Source organism: Rhinoraja longicauda, chromosome 33 (genome assembly GCF_053455715.1).
Source record: "Rhinoraja longicauda isolate Sanriku21f chromosome 33, sRhiLon1.1, whole genome shotgun sequence".
Classification (NCBI taxonomy): Eukaryota; Metazoa; Chordata; class Chondrichthyes; order Rajiformes; family Arhynchobatidae; genus Rhinoraja; species Rhinoraja longicauda.
In genome coordinates, this window is record NC_135985.1 from 19643764 (window position 1) to 19660611 (window position 16848).

The window sequence follows — 16848 nt, forward strand, 5'->3', positions numbered from 1 at the left end:
TAGGTGCAGGAGGAGGCTATTCGGCCCTTCGAGCCAGCACCGCCATTCATTGTGATCATGGCTGATCGTCCACAATCAATAACCCCTGCGTGCCTTCTTCCCATATCCCTTGATTCCACTAGCCCCTAGAGCTCTATCTAACTCTCTCTTAAATCCATCCAGTGATTTGGCCCCCACTGCCCTCTGTGGCAGAGAATTCCACAAATTCACAACTCTCTGGGTGAAAAAGTTCCTTCTCACCTCAGTTTTAATTGGCCTGTAAAAGACATGTAAAAGACATTTGGACAGGTGCATGGGTAGCAAATATTTAGAAGGATATTGGCCAGGCACGGGAAAATGGGATTAGCTTGGATGGGGCATTTTGGTCAGTATCGACGAGTTGGGCTGAAGGGCCTGTTTCCATGCGATATGACACTGACTTCAACAAAGAGAACCACAAAGTAAAACAAGATAGGACAAAAAGTTGAAATACTTTAATTGACTTCCAAAAGACTGAATTTCAAATCTGTGACACATTCTTCAGTCTGAAGAAGGGTTCCAACCCAAAACAGCACGTGTCCATGATCTCCAGAAATGCTGCCTGACCCACTTCAGCACTTTGTGTCCCTTATTTGTCTGTAGTCCATTGTATCTCCTTTGCATTCTCACTTGGTGTGAAGGAGCATGAATGAGTATCTGTGCGGATAGATTAACATGCTTGGTTTCCGTGATAAATACTGATGTAGAAATGTATCACGGCCAACAACAAAAAAAAGATTGCCACTGGGTGCAAACAGAAAAACATAAGAACAATATTTCGAAAGAAAGACGTGTTTTGTTCTTGCACATTGCACTTGCTTCATCTCTTTATCCTTGGGATTCAGTATGCTAAAGATGCAGAGAATAGAAATTACAATTACAAAATTAGTGGAGCAAGAATGATGTTCAGAACATCCTGCTCCAGTTTCCACGCGTATATATATTGAGGACACTGTCTCCTCATCAACTCTCTGGAGGTTCTGAATTCACAAGATATGACTCTTATCTACTCACTGGATAAGACAATTTTAAGGCGGCATAATTATCTTGCATTCATTTAATTGGATTGTTAATCCCTTGCATGGTTCACACCATTCAATGAGAAACTGCGGTAACTTTAGTTAAAGTGTGTCTTCAGCATGTTTTCTGTTCAGGGGCCAAGGGATCTGACGGGCATCTGACAAGACCTGACTGTTTCATTACCACTCAGCACATAATTGAAGGCTAATCTCAAATGCATACTTGTGTTCAACAACATTTTTTATCTTAATGGAAATGGAAGCAGCTGGCAAACAAGTTGATATCTGTCCAGGACAAAGACCAGTGAAAACTTTAAGTCTAGGAAGAAAACTGCAGATGCTGGTTAAAATCAAAGGTAGACACAAAATGTTGGAGTTACTCAGCGGGTCAGGCAGCATCTCGGGAGCGAAGGAATGGGTGACGTTTCAAATTGAGTGAAGAACGGTCTCGACCCGAAACGTCACCCATTCCTTCTCTCCAGAGATGCTGCCTGTCCCGCTGAGTTAATCCACCATTTTGCATCTATCTCGGTGTAAACAAGCATCTACAGTTCCTTTCTACGCAGAAAGGTCAGTATGGGAATGGGAAGGGGAGTTAAAATGTTTGGCAACTGGGAGATTGCGTAAGCCAAGGTGGACTGAGCGACCTCTGAAGGTTGTATTGAATCAGTACTCGCCATAGAAAACCAACAGCTTGCTGCCAATAGGAGTATAGGAGCAAAGAGGTCCTTCTACAGTTGTACCGGGCCCTGGTGAGACCGCACCTGGAGTACTGTGTGCAGTTTTGGTCTCCAAATTTGAGGAAGGATATTCTTGCTATGGAGGGCGTGCAGCGTAGGTTCACTAGATTAATTCCCGGAATGGCGGGACTGTCGTATGTTGAAAGGCTGGAGCGATTGGGCTTGTATACACTGGAATTTAGAAGGATGAGGGGGGATCTTATTGAAACATATAAGATAATTAGGGGATTGGACACATTAGAGGCAGATAACATGTTCCCAATGTTGGGGGAGTCCAGAACAAGGGGCCACAGTTTGAGAATAAGGGGTAGGCCATTTAGAACGGAGATGAGGAAGAACTTTTTCAGTCAGAGGGTGGTGAAGGTGTGGAATTCTCTGCCTCAGAAGGCAGTGGAGGCCAGTTCGTTGGATGCTTTCAAGAGAGAGCTGGATAGAGCTCTTAAGGATAGCGGAGTGAGGGGGTATGGGGAGAAGGCAGGAACGGGGTACTGATTGATAGTGATCAGCCATGATCGCATTGAATGGCGGTGCTGGCTCGAAGGGCTGAATGGCCTACTCCTGCACCTATTGTCTATTGTCTATTGTCTTTCCCTTGCTTGACTTTATTTGCAATTTAACAGACTGCCGTCAAATAGTGATCGCACCCAGTGGGCTTGCGCACTTAAGGGCCTGTCCCGGTTAAGCGATTTTTAAGGCGACTGCCGGCGACTGTCAAACGCCACCCATTCCTTCTCACCCGAGATGCTGCCTGACCCGCTGAGTTACTCCAGCATTTTGTGTCTACCTTCGAAAACTTTGTCTTTGTTTTCTGCATGTTACCTTCCTTCCTATCTCCCCTGTTTTGCCTTTCATGGGGCAAATTAATTCTTTCACGTTTCTGGGTTTTTTCCCTTCCACGGTTTTGTTTCTTTTTAGCATCTTTAGGTCCTGCCATCCATCATCTCAAGTGGGCCTACTCAGGTAAAACCTCCAGACATAATAAACCAGACCAAGAGAATCAGAAATGTTTCATTGCTTGCTTGCTGCAGTTTTATGGGCAAATTAATCCAGTAATACAAAAAATGAAAATACTATAAACAATAATATAATAAATAAGTTATACAATGTAACCAAGCCCCAACAGTGCAAGTTGAAGGATGTAGTGCTACATATAAAAAGTACATTATAGTTCTTGTGCTGAGGCAGGGTTGTGGTTGGGGTCGAAGATAGACACAAAACGCTGGAGTAAATCAGCGAGACAGGCAGCATCTCTGAAGAGAAGGAATGGGTGACGCTTCGGGTTGAGACCCTGCTTCTGACTGATGTCATGGGATTGGGCGGTACAGAGATAAAATGTAGTCAGAGACAGTAAGACTGGTGGGAGAACTGGGAAGGGGGAGGGGATGGAGAGAGAGGGCAAGCAAGGGGTACTTGGAGTTAGAGAAGTCACTGTTCATGCATCACCTCTTTGATGGTGGAAATATCAATACCTGTGATGGACCCGGCAATGCCCATCACTTTCTGCAGCGTTTCTTTGTTCTTGGGCATTCAAATGAACAAGCCAGGCCATGACGCAACCAGTCAGTATGCCCTCGAGCGTGTGTCTGTGGATGTTTGATAGAGTATCTGGCAACATGCCGAATCTTCTCAAACTTCTGAGGAAGTCGAGAATTGATGAGCTTTCTTTATGAAAGCTGGGCCTAGAACAGATATTCAGTAATATGGACACGGCTGACTCTCTCTCTCTGCCACCATTCTGCCAATGGATGTGTTCATGGACTCTTGGCTTTCCTTTTCTAAATGTAATTAACCCTAATTTTAATCCAAAAGTCAACTGGAAAATTTGAACAAAGCTTTGCTTCCCAACAATAATTACAGGTTGTGTTTAACATATCAAGGGATTTAAGAATTGGGAATTGCTTGGGAATAGAAAAGGTTTGAGGAGATGCAGTTGAAGACTAGTTTTAAGGAGGTAGGAGTTGCAGCAACTCAAAATGTCAACTCCAAAGACTGAAGGTAGCTGAAGATTCCACCATTGGCATAGACTGATTTAGGAATGCACAGAACTCCAGCTTTTTGTGTCTAACACCAGACAATCTTGCGATTTTTCTATTAAAAGTTTCTTTCATACTCCATATTCCACTTGAGTTGCCAAATAAATGCTTTGTTGGCTGGCAGCCCATGTACTGTGTTGTGCAATGCTTTTTGTATAACAACTTATTTTTATAGTAGTAATAACGTTGTCCTTACCTTTGACGATGGAAAGGCCATCTGATTGTAAATTTGTTTATTGTCATGATGCAACGCACCCAGGTACAATTAATTTATTTGTTCACATGAAGCTCACAGAGTAATCAGTACACTTACAGTATTGATGAATACAATGATGAATGCAGAGCAGTAGAATAGTGAAAGAGTGACTCAAAACCAGACTAGTGCAAAAGAATGTTAAAGTACAATAATGGAATGAGGAATAGTTAACAATGGATTGCAATGGAATACAACAATGGATTACAATGTTTCTTTATTGTCACATATGCACTGCACAGTGAAAGTCTTGCACAGGCCACCAAATTTTAGTGCCATTTACAAAAGATAAAAAGAGGAAAGTCAAAAGCAGTAAGAGTACATGGCAGGGTCAGGGCCGTCTTAACGCATGGGCCTGATGGGCACTTGCCCGGGGGCCCACGAGCATAGGGGCCCCATGCTGATCTGTGTATGTTAAGTGACTTGCAATAAATAAATACTACTTTAAAAATGTAGGTTCAATAAGTGCTTTTTTCGCAACATTTTCGGTCACTAAGTGCTTCTCACAGCGATCTGTAAGTGCTTTTCGCAACAATGTAGCACCCTAAGTCCATCGCTAAGTGCTTTTCGGTAAGTGCTTTTCGCCGGCACGACAGGGGGGGGGGGGTTGGTAGGGAAAAGGGGGTGGGGGAGAGTAACGGTAGGGGCCCCAGTACACTGGTTTCCCCGGGGGCCCATAATGCTGTAAAAACGGCCCTGCATGGCAGCATCCTTGGGAATAGGATGTGAAAGAGGTGATTGGTACTTGGGTAGCTGGGTGGCAGTGGGAAGGATTCATAACTCCGTAGCAACTGAAACAGTCCACACCTGCATGTAGCATGTCCTAGACAACATTCTGTCAAGGCCATGACAACCTCCCATACGCACTGTATGGAGAACCTTCTGAAAAAACCGAACTAAACTGGTTGTCTTTACTCAAACTTGCAAATGCACTCTCAAAAATACTAATAGATTTGTCGATCATGATTTCCATTCCCTGTGGCCATGTTGACTCGGCATTATCGAAATGTGAATTTCCATATCGAATATTCACCACATTTTTTATAATATATTATTCCAAATTCTCTACTAATAATGGTGGATTAACAGGCCTATACTCTTCAGTTTACTTCCTTCTTTCTTGCAAGAAGACTGAGGTTACATTTGTTAATTGTTAGTCCACAGGGACCATTCTAGAATCCAGGTAGATTAACATCGCTGCATCCCTGCAGTTGCCTCTTTTAAAATCCCATGGTCGAGAGCTTCAACCTCAGGGGCATTGATTACTTTTAATCCCATTTATTTTTCCAGTCGATTTTCTTTCCTAATTTGAATTACTGAACATTCCAAGACTGTTGCTTACTTGCAATATTCTTTATAGCAGGAAAAACTTTTTCAGTCAGAGGGTTGTAAATCTGTGGAATTCTCTGTCTCAGAAGGCAGTGGGGGGGCCAATTCTCTGAATGCATTCAAGAGAGAGCTAGATAGAGCTCTTAAAGATAGCGGAGTCAGGGGGTATGGGGAGAAGGCAGGAACGGGGTACTGATTGAGAATGATCAGCCATTCCCAGTTCAGTCTGAAGAAGGGTCTCGACCCGAAATGTCGCCCATTCCTTCTCTCCTGAGATGCTGCCTGACCTGCTGAGTTACTCCAGCATTTTGTGAATAAATTCTATCATATTATGATAACTCTTCCCCAAAAGATCCTTTCACATATGAATGTCAATGAATTCTTCCTCATAACACAATACTAGATCTAAGATGTCCTGTTACGTATATAGTTCGCCATTCCCATATGGCATATTCCTCAATTCACATCATGTGTATGTTTTAGATTCCCCCCTCAGGAATTGTTTTAATGGATAACTGAGAATACAATTCTTGAAAGTAGTTACATTGAGCAATGAAATTTAGTTTAATTTAGAGATGTAGCATGGAAACAGGCCCTTCGGCCCACCGAGCCCATGCCAACCAGCGATCCCCGCACACAAACACTAACCTAAACGTATTAGGGACAAGTTACAATTTTACCAAAGCCAATTAACCTACGAATCTGCAAGTCTTTCAAGTGTGGGAGGAAACCAGAGCCCCCAGAGAAAACCCAAGCAGGTCACAGGGAGAACATACAAACAGCACCCGTAGTCAGGATTGATCCTGGGTCTCTGGCGCTGTAAGGCAGCAACTCTACCACTGCAGCGTCCAACTTTCAATCAACATTGTTGCATCCATACGAAAAGAGCAGGCAATGGATCAAAGACTTGCCCCACTCTGGCTATCTCTGGCAGAATGTGCTGTATCGCCCGGCGGAAGATACAGAAGCAGCTTGAAAGCATGCACCACCAGAGAAGAATAAGTTTTTACCCCTGTTGTCAGGCTTCTGAATGGACCATCTATAAGCTCAGGAAGAAGGGTCTCGACCCAAAACGTCACCCATTCCTTCTCTCCTGACATGCTGCCTGACCTGCTGAGTTATTCCAGCATTTTGTGAATAAATACCTTCGATTTGTACCAGCATCTGCAGTTATTTTCTTATCCATAACCTAGGGTACTGACTGATTCACCTCTACTCCATTGAGGACATTGGACTTCACATATGGATTCATCTGCAGCAAGCTGGTGCATGGTAGAGTTGCTGCCTCACAGCGCCAGAGACCTGGCATCCATCCTGACTATGGGTGCTGTCTGGAGAGAGTTTGTACGTTTTCCCTGTGACCACATGAGTTTTCTCTGGGTTCTTCGGTTTCCTGCCTCACTCCAAAGACGTACAGGTTTGAAGGTTATTTGCTTCTGTAAAATGTGCCTAGTGTGTTGGGTCGAACTATTGTGCAGTTAATCGTTGGTCGGCGTGGACTTGGTGGACCAAAGGGCTTGTTTCAATGCTGTATTTCTAAAAACTACAATTAAAAACAACAACTGATGAGCTACAAAGTGTGACAGAACTATATTCTGCAGTGAGATAGTGGTTCAAGCGAGTTTGCGCTGAATGTATGATATGGTATTTCTCATCTCTCTGGATAGGAGGCAAAACAAGGTTTTTCGCTGTACATGCCTCAATAAGGCGGCACGGTGGCGCAGCGGTAGAGTTGCTGCCTTGTTGCGAATGCAGCGCCGGAGACTCAGGTTCGATCCTGACTACGGGCGCCGTCTGTACGGAGTTTGTACGTTCTCCCCGTGACCTGCGTGGGTTTTCTCCGAGATCTTCGGTTTCCTCCCACACTCCAAAGACGTACAGGTTTGTAGGTTAATTGGCCGGTTAAAATGTAAACATTGTCCCTATTGTGTGTGGGATAGTGTTAATGTGCGGGGATCGTTGGGCGGCGTGGACTTGGTGGGCCGAAGGGCCTGTTTCCGCGCTGTATCTCTAAATCTAAATCTAATAAACCTAAGCCTGAACAAATAACATAACAGAGCTTTATTTGTCGTTCGGCACCGAAGTACCGAACGAAACTACATAGCAGTCATAGAAAAAAAAAAGAACACAAGACACATGACCCCAACACAAACGTCCATCACAGTGACTCCAAACACCCCCTCACTGTGATGGAGGCAACAAAACTTCCACTCTCTTCCCCACGCCCACGGACAGACAGCTCGTCCCCGACCGACCCGCACAGTCCCCGCACCGGGCGCTGAAACGTCTCGCGGCCGAACCGGGCGATGAAAGGCCCGTGACCAAGCCTTGCGCAGCTAAGTCCCGCAGCCGAGCCACACCGGGCGGTGTTAAGTCCCGCAGCCGAGCTGCACCGGGCGGTGTTAAGTCCCGCAGCCGAGTTGCACCGGGCGGTGTTAAGCCCCGCAGCCGAGCTGCACCGGGCGGTGTTAAGTCCCGCAGCCGAGCCGCACCGGGCGGTGTTAAATCCCGCAGCCGAGCCGCACCGGGCGGTGTTAAGTCCCGCAGCCGAGCCGCACCGGGCGGTGTTAAGTCCCGCAGCCGAGCTGCACCGGGCGGTGTTAAGTCCCGCAGCCGAGCTGCACCGGGCGGTGTTAAGCCCCGCAGCCGAGCTGCACCGGGCGGTGTTAAGCCCCGCAGCCGAGCTGCACCGGGCGATGTAAAGTAAAGTCCCGCAGCCGAGTTGCACCGGGCGATGTTAAGCCCCGCAGCCGAGCTGCACCGGGCACTGTTAAGTCCAGCGGCCGAGCCGCACCGGGGTATGTAAAGTCCAGCGGCCGAGCCGCACCGGGGGATGTTAGGCCCTGCAGCCGAGCCGCACCCCGCGCCGTGAGGAAGAGAAAAGTTCCCCACACCCACCCACCCACACCCACCCCCCACACACCACCACCCCCTCCCACACATACACAACCAAAAAAATATATATAAAAATCATCCCAACACCGACACTCAACAAAAAAAAGACGGACAGACTGCTAGTCAGCCGCAGACTCTGTTTCTCTCTCTAAAGTTGACGCCTGACCTAAGATAGACACAAAATGCTGGAGTAACTTAGCGGGACAGGCAGCATCTCTGGAGAGAAGGAATGGGTGACGTTTCGGGTCGAGACCCTTCTTCAGCCTGACCTGCTGACTGTTTGTCATTTTCTCTTTTAATGTCAGATTCCCAGCATCTGCAGTTGCTTGCCTTTAGAATCAACACACTGTTTGATAAGAATATTTGTATAACACTTCACACTGAAATCACCAGCAGTAAATAAGGAGGAGGAAATGTTTGATGTGATCTTGTGGTATCGCAGTGTTGCCCGAACAATTGTGGGCCTGTTTCAAACGAGTTAATTTGTCAATCTTCAAGAAAGGTCAACCAGAAATGAGGCTGCTCACTTCCTGCCAACATGAATGGTAAGTTACAGCCTTAAAGTTCAATTTAGCATAGGTTCACAGAACACTTTCAACAGGGACAGATAGAAAGAATGAGCCTGCAGTCATTGAGTGATCGAGTACAAGGAGACACAGTTAAAAGGTTAAATGTAAAGGGATTTAAGTCTGAGAGCAGACAAGACTGCTGTTTCACAGAAAAGGTTGCAAGACTGGGAAAGTGCTGCTGGAATTAGTGATTGAAACAGAGACCATGTCCATATTTAAACATGGTTCAAGAAAAAAAAGGGGGAATAAAAAGGAGTCTGGGGAGTGTGTGGTCACCCAGGCAGAAGGACTGGTACAATGCATGAATGATAAGCACCAGCTGGCTTCTTGGGTCAAACTGCCTGTCTGCATTGTCGTTACAAAACAATTCATCTGATGTTGCAGGACTATGAAAACAACATAAATACATGTAAGCTTCTGTTAAAGCGCCGCTCCAGCTGTTACAAATAGTGTGCGCCTTCGCCTTCGCCTACAACATGACGCAATCGAGGCAGCAGGATATGTGGATGGTGTATATGACCACACCTACTACTTTTCACTTTGGAGAGGCCTTGTGGAGAGTGTTTCATTGTCATATGTCCCAGATAGAACAATGATTTATTTACTTGCAGCAGCACAACAGAATATGCACACTCTTGATGTAGCATTAAATGTCTAAATACAGTTACGTTGTATTGGTGTGGGGGGGGGGGGACTATTAATAATTAACTCCATGAAAGTGCTGGTCCTGATGGTTTGTGTGTACCAGCTGTTTGACTGAACACACAGGCTTAATGGGCTCTGAGCGAATTGATACCTGATGCAGCCCCAGCCAAGTGTGGCTTCACCATAATCTCCACCCTGTCCCCCTGCTCTTTCTAAAAGTCTTTAACTCCCCTCCCTCTCTCGTTCCTGTCAAGGGTGTTGCAGATAGACTCATTGCAAACAGATGGCAGGCAGGCAGGCAGCTCTCGGAGGGCGGGCGGAAAGCAAGGTCACTTGCTGAGATGATGTTTACCAGACTGCATTCATCCTGGCCGGCCCCGGCAATGAAACATTAATGAAGCCTTTTCTACTGAGAGAGGAAGAGTCAACTGTCCTCTCTCTCTCTCTCCCCTTTAACTCATCAGATGCTGCTACAAGTGATGTTGAGTAAATTATTCAAAGAACCGCTGCTATTTTATTATTTTTTTGATTGAAGGACGAGTCCAAGAAGTCTCATTAAATTCTAATTGTAGTGGAAGTAGGTTTGAAGGGGACTGGAGCGTGAGAAGGAGCCGGAAAGCCATTAGCAGATCCTCGTAATGACGATTGAAGATATCTATTATTGCAGAGCTCCGGGCAAGAGTTTCTCATGTGCCTCATGGAATCTCACTTAACTAACCAATCACTGGAAACAAATGACAGGTTAGAAGGGGTGGAACGACTTGCTCCTTTAGACACACAAGTGGAGTTGAACTCGGAAAATATGTTTTCAAATTCCCTTCAATCAAACGCATCAAGTCCTGCTGGTAAAATGAACTCTTTCTTTTCCTCCTCCTGGAGTTTATCACAGATTTCCTTGATGTTATCACGGTTGTGCTTTAAATCCCAACGCCGACACCCACAAGTGTTTAGCCCAGTGATTAACGTGGGGAACAGTGAAGGGTGGACTATGGTAAAGAGCCCAAGGTTTGTGTTAAAGGGGCGTTAAACGAGAAAGTGTAGGAAACGTTGGTTTTGAAGGCTTACGAGAATGCCAATCAGATTCATCGCAGGCATGGCGCAATGCAATGAATAGTATTGATCCTGTACAATGATACTCGCCCTGCTCCTCGCGGTAAAGCCTTTTAAACGCTGCAAATTATATCAAGTGTCGAGAAACAATGATGCTAAATGAAAATGTCAGCGTTTTTTTTTTCCCTTCCTCCCCTAAGTTCTCAAGTGAGAAGTGTCTTTGTGAATTAGGAAGACGTTGGAAGTAATTCTACCCAGGTCTTGACAGCTTGTGAAATCAGAGTGGGATTTAATGGTGGAGAGATATTAGTTGCTGTTTAATTAATTAACTAACGGGACAATGATAGTGGGGCGCGATCGGTTACATCGACCTTGCTATTTGCTGTGAAATCATGTTGAAGTGTTCAGGAACGCTGTCAGATTGAATCTTGATCAGGAATAAACATGGAATTGACTTGAGTCTCCTAACTGATAATGGATTTATTCCGCTGCTTCGGTTTGGGCTCACAATGTCCTCGCTTTCGCGTTCCAGTTAAGTGCAGTGACAGGTGTTCACATAGATAAAACTGGGACAGGCCTCTGATGGCGCACTGTATTCATTCGAGTCAGTAAATGATCTTGCTGTTGCCATTGGCACTTGGCTCTCCCTCCTCCCCATTCTGGCGAAGGCACCTTAACTTCACTGAAGACCCATTCCCGAAGAAGCAAACAAGCCTGACACAGCACCAGTTTCCTGCTTCGAATAGTTAATGCCAGCTTTTCAAAAATACAAAACATTTTTTCAATAAGTGGTAAGGAATTCTCACAAGAATCTTGAGAGATTTAACAATTCGTGGGAGAGATGGCCCATGGTGATCATTCTTCTAATGTCTTGCAGTCCATCCAATAGACAATAGGTGCAGGAGTAGGCCATTCAGCCCTTTGAGCCAGCATCGCCATTCAATGTGATCATGGCTGATCATTCACAATCAGTACCCCGTTCCTGCCTTCTCCCCATACCCCCTGACTCCTGACTATCTTTAAGAGCTCTATGTAGCTCCAGAGAATTGGCCTCCACTGCCTTCTGAGGCAGAGAATTCCACAGATTTACAACTCTCTGACTGAATTTTTTTTTCCTCATCACCGTTCTAAATGACCTACCCCTTATTCTTAAACTGTAGCCTCTGGTTCTGGACTCCCCCAACATTGGGAACATGTTTCCTGCCTCTAATGTGCCCAACCCCTTAATAATTTTATATGTTTCAATAAGATCCCCTCTCATCCTTCTAAATTCCAGTGTATACAAGCCTAGTCGCTCCAGTCTTTCAACATACAACAGTCCTGCCATTCCGGGAATTAACCTAGTGAACCTATGCTGCACGTCCTCAATAGCAAGAATATCCTTCCTCAAATTTGGAGATCAAAACTGCACACAGTACTCCAGGTGCGGTCCCACTAGGGCTCTGTACAACTGCAGAAGGATCTCTTTGCTTCTATACTCAACTCCTCTTGTCATAAAGGCCAACATACCATTGGCTTTCTTCACTGCCTGCTGTACCTGCATGCTAAATTTAAGTGACTGATGAACAAGAATTGCTCTTCAGAAGGCATTTAGTTTTGGTTTTAGAAAGACAGCATGTATTTAGGCCCATTGTGCGCACCTATCTATCACCTGTTCACACAACTTCTATGTTATTCTGCGATGTTATATCATTCACTCCCCCACATTAGAGGCACTTTACAGTGGCCAATTAGTCTATAAATGTCTAGGGTGTGGGAGGAAACCAGAGCACCTGGAAGAAACCCAGGTAGTCACAGAGAGACTATGCAAACTCCATACAGACAGCAATAGCAACCAAGGTCAGGATCGAACCAGGATTTCTGGCGCTGTGAGGCAACTGTTGTGCCACTTTGCCCTATTGTTGAACAGTCACAGTCAAGGCAGTGAAAGTAATCCCACCATGTTATTGGGCAGGGAGCTCAAAGGTGTAGGATTAGAATGAGCAATAGACAATGTATTTCCAAATCGAGATTGTGTGTGACTGGGATGAGAACGTGGTAGTGTTGGTGATGCCACTGTGGCGGCTGAGATCGTTGGAAGGAAATTTGGTGATTTTGCTGCATTCTATTCCACTGCATGCACAGAGTGCCAATAATGAATCTGCTGTGACTGCTGGGGACGAGGTAGCACATAGCCAGCCTGCTTTAGTGTGCATGGTGTCAAGTTTCCTCAGTGTGGCTGATCCCGTGTGCTCCACATTGGGGATCAGACTTCCATCCTACTCCTGACTGAGATGGAGATATGATCTCAAATTCCACCGTACCATCGGAATCATTTTATTTATTAAATAAATTTCCGATTTTACAGGATTATCATGAAGAAGGGCCCTGACCCGAAATGTCACCTATCCATGTTCTCCAGAGATGCTGCCTTTCCTGCTGAGTTACACCAGCACTTGGTGTCTATTTTTGTAAACCAGCATCTGCAGTTCCTTGTTTCTAGATCTCTGTCATAAAAACCCATATGGTTCATTAAAGCCCTTTAGATGAGGAAACATGCAAGTCTTTGCCCCGGTGGTTGGTCTATGTGTGACATCAGACCCAGAGCAATGTTACTGATGCTTAACTGCGCTCTAAAATGGCCCAGCAAGTCACTCAACTAGGATGGCCGAGACTCCCATACTCTATCCATGCATAAAAAGAATGCCAAGTGATTTAATTTTTTGGATGGCCTGGTAACGTTTACTTCACTCCACTTAACTTTACTTTTCCATGCGTTGCAGTCTTGTTTGGACCCAAAGTACTTCTGCTCCCTGCTTCTTCCAACCCTCCACATTGGGGTTAGTCCGTCCTGTGCACTTGGAGGCCTGAACAACTGATTTCCAGTGTTCGGCTGCATTTTTGATATTGAAAAGCCCCTCTCCAACATGCGCTGGGAAACGTGGTTCATAAAATGGATAAACGTCGTGGCCGTGTGGACTACCTGGGCACCACAACCTATTCTTCATTGGTTTGTCGATACAAATGGAGTAACTCATTCCTCAATCTTGCCTGCTTCTTGCTTTGACCTTGGTCCCCATCATTGGTGCTGGCAATGAATTCAATAATTTATATATTTCAATAATTATGGTTTCTACCAGAAATGTCTAGATCTCATGAAAGATCAATAAATTATTATGATCTCAATTTTCTACTCTTCACAGATGCTGCCTGACCTGCTGGGCATTTCCAGCGTTCTTTTATTTTAACAGCTACGATGTTCTATTTCCTGTGTCCTCCTAAATCTTCTAATTAGATTTTCACCAGAGAGAGGAGTTCCAGTTAACAAGCCTTCACGATCCTTTCTTGGCCAACAATACCCCAATGTGTATAATTTACTCCCCTTGTCTCCGCTGTGCCACAAACAAACCCTTGGTTCACCTTGTCCCTACCTTGTTCTGCAATTTAAAACCTGGTTAATTTCTATTTTCTCCTCCTTCTGATGTTATATCATTGACTTGAAACATGAAGTCTGTTCCTCAGCAGATGCTGTGTATTCTCTGTCTAACTCAATGCCCTTTCCTGGCAGCTGCAACCGTTCCAGACTCTTCAACCATCGTTGTCATCTTGGAGGTTGATAAGGACCACATGTAGGCGCCATCTAAGACCTACATTTCAATTCTGACCCCAACTCTCCTGCCACTAGACTAGTCAGCAGTATCTTGTTATCTCCGAATTTTACAATTTCAACTCCTGATTGGCCTTCTCTCCCAAAGCTCGATGCCTTCCGAACCTCTACAGCTGAGAGAGATGGGAGAGAGGTGAAATCAATGATTCAATCCAATGATACCTTATTGCCGCATGTACCTAGGTGCAGAGAAATGTTTTGCTTTGCATGCAACCCGGTAAAATCACACGGCAGAACTCACCTAGGCAGTGCACAAGAACCATGTTTCTGGCACCGACAAAGTTACAAAAAGTTCATCCAACAGACTTATAGGGAAGAAAACTGCAGATGCTGGTTTAAATCGGAGGTAGACACAAAACACTGGAGTAACTCAACAGGTCAGGCAGCATCTCGGGAGAGAAGGAATGGATGAGGTTTCGGGTCGAGACCCTTCTTCAGACTTAGGTTCTGTTTGCAGTGGTGAACCAGGCCCACCACTGCACGTGGCAGCAAGTGCCCCCCGCTGAGTCCCCCCTTCATTCTCTGTGACCCACCCCCCCCACCCGGCCGGGTAGCCCCATTATTCTCAGCGGCCTCCCGCCATTCTTGGCAGCAGCCCACCAGGTCCCCCTTTCATCTCCTAAACCACCTGCCCTTTTGAATATACTCACCCTGAAAGCTGAAAATTAATTGGAAATTGGTTGACAAAGAATGGGAGTAAGTCGGCGAGACGATGATCGGTTAGATACCACAGCAATTCGTGCATGTGCCCCGGATAGTCACAGGCTATTTTGGCTGAGGAACCCAATGTAATATTTTAAAGTTTGCCATTAACTTTGAATGTGTGGAATGATAAGTTGTGAGGAGGATCTTAAAAAAGGGCTTCAATGCAATTTGGACATGCGAATCGACAAATACTAGGCAGATGTAGCATAACGTGGATGAATGTTAAGTTATCCACATTGGTAGGAGGGACAAAAAGTCCGAGCATTCGCTAAACAGTGATAGTTTGGCAACTGTTATTGTGCAAAGGATCTGAGTTTCCTGGTAAACAGACACTGTAAGCAAACATGCAGGAACAGCAAGCAGTTAAGAATGTAAATGGTCTAGTTAACAGGATCCTGGAGTACCGAGTGCAGATTTGGTCTCCTCAGTTAAGACAGGGTATGCTTCTGATAAAGGACTGCACACAATAAACAAGTATTGTCTCGTCATCAATGACTCCCGCACCTATTTTCTATGTTTCCATGTTTCTAATTATTAGGCACGCAACTCTATGCAATTGTATGTGCCAGATCAGACTTTGCCTGTAAGTCTTTATTTGTCTCTCCAGTTTATATTACAACTTTGAAGACTGCAGCCAATTAAGTCTCTCATTTGCAGGTTGCTAAGTGCTGACTCAGACCATTGAGAAATACGCTACCAGTGTGCAGCAAACCAACAGCATATCAGGTGCAATACTCCTGTGGTGAGTGGGTTTCAGCTGGGACGATGATACAGTAGGTTATGCTGCAGGCAGTCCTGTGCTTTAAAGCTATGGTTTCTGATTGTCCTTTGATCACTATCTGGGATGAGTGCATGTGAGAGGATGGAGAGAAAAATAGTGTGGGTATGAATGTTTGTGTGTGATTGTGTGTGTGTGTGTATATGGTAGTGGATGTGAGTAACTGTGTAGGAATATGTGTGCGAGATAGAATGGGAGCTTGCATGTCAAATATAAGTGTGCATGCAGATGTGTACATCAACACAGTGCACGTTAGCTTGTCTGTATGTATGTCAGGGTTGAAAATCCCAGCTGAATACATGTGTGACAAATTCCAATAATACGAATTGCATAGTTAATTAATAATCTTCTCCACCTCCTCTTCACTGAATCATAGAATGATGCTAGAGAACAGACGCAGTTTGATCCTCCATGCCTTTCAGAACTTTGAAAGAGCGATCCAATTAGTCCCAGTTCCTTTCCCCCTTGCCACAGCTTTGCAATATTTTCCTTTCCAAGATGTGTCCAACCCTCTTTGGAAAGTTACCACTGAATCTCTGCCTCAGAAGGCAGTGGAGGCCAATTCTCTGAATGCATTCAAGAGAGAGCTAGATGGAGCTCTTAAGGATAGTGGAGTCAGGGGGTATGGGGAGAAGGCAGGAACGGGGTACTGATTGAGAATGATCAGCCATGATCACATTAAATGGCGGTGCTGGCTCAAAGGGCCGAATGGCCTCCTCCTGCACCTATTGTCTATTGTAATCTGCTTTGAGACTAACCTTTTAAACAATGAATTCCAGATAACAATGTCTCAGAGCAATTTTCTTTTCCTCATTCCTCCTCTTGTCCTCTTGCCACTTCATTCCCATTGGCGTTCCATCTGAGACTCTTATTTCTGCCTGCACTCTGATCTCGTTTAATAATGCTAGGAAAAATGATTGCTCTTGAGCTCATTGCAGTTTCCCCCAGTTGTCTGATTACCCTTATCACAAACTTCTGACATTTCTGTCTTCTTACCAATCAACCTATTTCAAAGCTCCTTATTTTATAATCGATGAACTCGTTGATTCATTCGGAAGCATTTATTTCACTTTACTCATGCTAATTTAATGAATGTTTTGACCTTTGCGTTCTCCTCTTGTGGCGGTGACGGCGTTCCACTTGCCCTCTATTGAGCTATTAATAAATG

The 16848-nt window shown here is 45.0% G+C and overlaps 1 long non-coding RNA gene across 1 annotated transcript in view; it reads right to left on the reverse strand.

The window, feature by feature from the left end:
• Positions 1 to 836: 836 nt before the first annotated feature.
• LOC144609158 (uncharacterized) overlaps positions 837 to 16848 on the reverse strand; it is a 70618-nt gene continuing 54606 nt past the window's right edge. The window contains exon 4 of the long non-coding RNA XR_013549290.1: positions 837 to 867. This is a non-coding gene — a long non-coding RNA (uncharacterized LOC144609158). The remainder of the gene's footprint in view (positions 868 to 16848) is intronic.